General features: G+C 37.8%; 1 protein-coding gene across 1 annotated transcript in view; it reads right to left on the bottom strand.

Annotated features, from left to right (window-relative positions):
• The window catches only part of LOC107728119 (GDP-L-fucose synthase-like), a 13,292-nt gene extending 10,425 nt beyond the window's left edge, over positions 1 to 2,867 (bottom strand). The window contains exons 1-2 of the mRNA XM_016538201.1: positions 1,378 to 2,867; positions 972 to 1,030 (exon numbers count right to left, since the gene is read on the bottom strand). The gene's annotated coding sequence lies outside the window, so the exon portion shown is untranslated. The remainder of the gene's footprint in view (positions 1 to 971; positions 1,031 to 1,377) is intronic.
• Between the last annotated feature and the right edge of the window lie 445 nt (positions 2,868 to 3,312).

Genomic DNA, 3,312 nt, shown 5'->3' with positions numbered 1-3,312 from the left:
AAAACTACTTAATTACTGTAACGTGAGTATTTGTAATTCGTTACTTCACACCCCTGGTAATTCGTTACTTCACACCCCTGAGTATAACACAACGTTGCTGGGCGCCGCGGACAGACGCCGAACGGCGCCGCCGGTGTGCCTACACTCATAGAAAATAATGTATTTGAATTTTAAAGACGTGGCGCGACGCTGCGCTTCTCGTCCGGTGTGCGACCGCCTGAAACGCTGTTTTTTTTCACCTCCATGCTTAAACGTCTTTGTTTGGGCTTCCGAAAGCGGATGATTTCAGGAACAAGTGGTTGCAATTTATTTTTTAATTCTGTTCCTGAGCATTATAACCCCAATTTGCTATTGTGTGCTGCGCATTTTACTGAGGACAGCTTCCACAACATGAGGGAGTACAGTGCCTGCCGGATTCGCCCAAAAGCTTTTGTTGAAAGACGGAGCAAGGGGCGTGGCAGTACTGAAACACCGTCTAAGCTGTTCGCCAATCACAACTCACTGGGACAGCTAACCAATCACAACACATTTCGTTTTTTTCGAAAGGCGGGCCTTCATTAAAACCCAGAACTAATCGAGCCGTTTGTGCCAGCCTGGGGAGAAAGATACTTTAATAATGTAAATTAAGTGAAAAATAATGCGTTTTTCGAACCACCAAGCATGAGGGCATGTTCTAGTACACCCCCAAAACAAAATCAATACTTTGTAAAAGAGCATAATAGGACCCCTTTAAAATTATTAGTCATTTTCATTAAAGCATGAGAAAAGTCAAACAAGGCCATAATGCATGAACAAAAATCACAGTACGGACTTTAACACTCAATTAATGAACTTTATAAACTCTTTTTGAGCAAATTAAAATTAAAAGGTAATTTTCTGTGGTTCTAAACAGTGTCTAAATCGAGAAAACGGTCACATCAGATTGTGTATTAGTTCCGTTAAAATGTTTAAGAAACTGACAAAACCGTTACCTTCTCTCTGGTGTTTCTGTAGTGCAGTCAGGTGTTTCCTTGTTTTCGCTCTCTGAGTTCTGTAAAAAAGGGAAAAACTTTTACATCAGCAGTACTAAATCAAGGCCCTCCGCTCACTGGCTTGTGAGAAAGACGGGTGAGAAATGATGACGTCAAGATCAAATGTGAATATACGGAACAACAACGCAAGACGTCTTCCACAGCATTTTATAAGTTGTGATTAGAATGGGTCGGAAAGCACTAGAACTCTTATCTCGCAGGCACTCGAGAGTGAGATGCATCCTCTGGTTACATTATCAGTTAACTGTGTGTACACAAGAATGTGTGGTTTCAGTTCAACTTAGCATAGACAGTTTTGCAATTTTAGACCTTCTGTCTAAGCAGAAAAAAATTAAAAGTTCTTTACCGGCAGTTTTAGTTGATGGTTAAAGCTTATGATCCAGCCTCTTTACCAGATCCCATCCAAAGACATCCAGTTTGGTATCCAAAACCAGTTAACATTGCATTTTGTCGTAACCTGTCTTCTATGAGCCACAAGGCAGACATAGGAAGTTGTGTAAGAGCAGAATGCAGGAAATGAAGTGATGGTTGAAAAAACTGCAGGGTTTATTGAATAGTCGGTTTCAGTACTCAGGCTTACTTTCAACAATTGTTCAGCACTAATTCAACAAATGTTATTATACCCAAACAGAAGCAACAGAGAAATCACTGCTTTACAATAAACGATTATACTGTGTGATTGATTCAGTGATAAATTATTAAATGATTATAAATGAATTACAAAAGCAGATAAAACAAGACAAATGTGTGGTCGTTCTCTTGAAGCTTGAACTCTCACATTAAAAATTCTTAGATCCTTCAAGTTAAAAATATTTTTTAAAAAAAATTCCGAGCTTCTGTTTGTAAATCTCACTTTTCTTCATGACATTGTTTTGAATAAACCACAATATAAACTTATGATGCTGGGCATGAAATGAAAATCGCATGATTTGGGAACCCTTAAAATATTCCAAAAACATAGAAAAAGCACATTAAACATCATTATTTTAAATATGGGTGTATTGTTAAAATGTACAGTACATATCATTAGAAAATAAACCCAGAAAATACCGTTTGACAGACCAGTAAAAACAGAAAAAAATGTACAGCACCACTCACAGTACAGAGCACAAAGAAAATGTTTAAAGACCTCATGGTGAAAATCATTTTTTAACCCGTGTTTTTAATACGCTTAAAGACAAACCATGTGCAAATTCATCAGTCAACACCGTTGATGACCATTTTCTCATTAAAACTGCGTTGTAACTAAGACTTTGTCACAAACATGTGACCAATCCCGTCAACTTTGCGGGGTGTGACTTTTAATATCCGCTCAAAGGTTTCTATTTACACGTTTTTGCAGCATTGAGTAACATAGCCAATCACAGACATGGCCAATCAGTGGTGTTTAAGCTAGTCAGAATCCACTCAACGCTCAAAACGATGGAGTTTTGCTCAGAGTTCTGCACGCTCGCGAATTCTCTCATTTAACAAAGTATAGACGCGATGTAAATAAGAGATTCATTGTGCTGTGTAAAGCTTCATTGACTATAACAGAACCTAGTGAGATCGCGATGAACTTAGACAGGTGACAGCTTTTCAGTTATTTTAAAGGGAGCGCACTTTGCGTGCTTTATATGCTATAATTGAGTGAAAATGGAGCAGGTCCGAGCTGGTGCGATTGAGTGGAGGCGGGGACTAATAAGCATATTCATGCTTTGGCGCATACTCAATGAGGTAAGGGTGTAGAGTTACATTCAAGTCATTTGTAAGACAAAGAAATTATTTACATGGGAAAAAAAACTTTTAAATATGTAATTTTGATTATCAAAGATTAGTTTTTTTTTTTTCTGTAAAGCTGCTTTGCAACGATTTGTATTGTGAAAAGCGCTATATAAATAAACTTGAACTGAAAATTTAATTTAATTTTAAGGGATGAAATTAGTAGGAATAAAAAATGAAGGGAAAGCCTCGATGGCAGTGTCCAATGATTTTGTCTTCGTAAAAATTATTAAGGGTTGTTGAAAGTGTACAATCAATCATTGTTTGGTTTCCAGTGTTGAACAGTGTTCAAGCTCCCCACAGACAATGTGAAGATCTTCATTTACGGGCGGTGTCATAATTGGCTGCAAACCAATCACACGTCTCCTTGACGGCTGGAAAAAAAGAAAAACTTCAATAAAGACTTGTTTTTGGTTGCCACTTTGTACTACTATTGAAAAAACACTGCTTAAATGCTGCATCTCTTATGCTGATCACCTTGTTTGAACGGCGTGAACTTGAAGTCTGGCAGGTATTTGCG

The sequence above is a fragment of the Sinocyclocheilus rhinocerous genome, unplaced genomic scaffold, assembly GCF_001515625.1.
Source record: "Sinocyclocheilus rhinocerous isolate Xijiao unplaced genomic scaffold, SAMN03320098_v1.1 scaffold936, whole genome shotgun sequence".
Taxonomy (NCBI): Eukaryota; Metazoa; Chordata; class Actinopteri; order Cypriniformes; family Cyprinidae; genus Sinocyclocheilus; species Sinocyclocheilus rhinocerous.
Note: the sequence above shows the minus strand (reverse complement) of the source record. Positions and strands in the feature narration are given on the sequence as shown.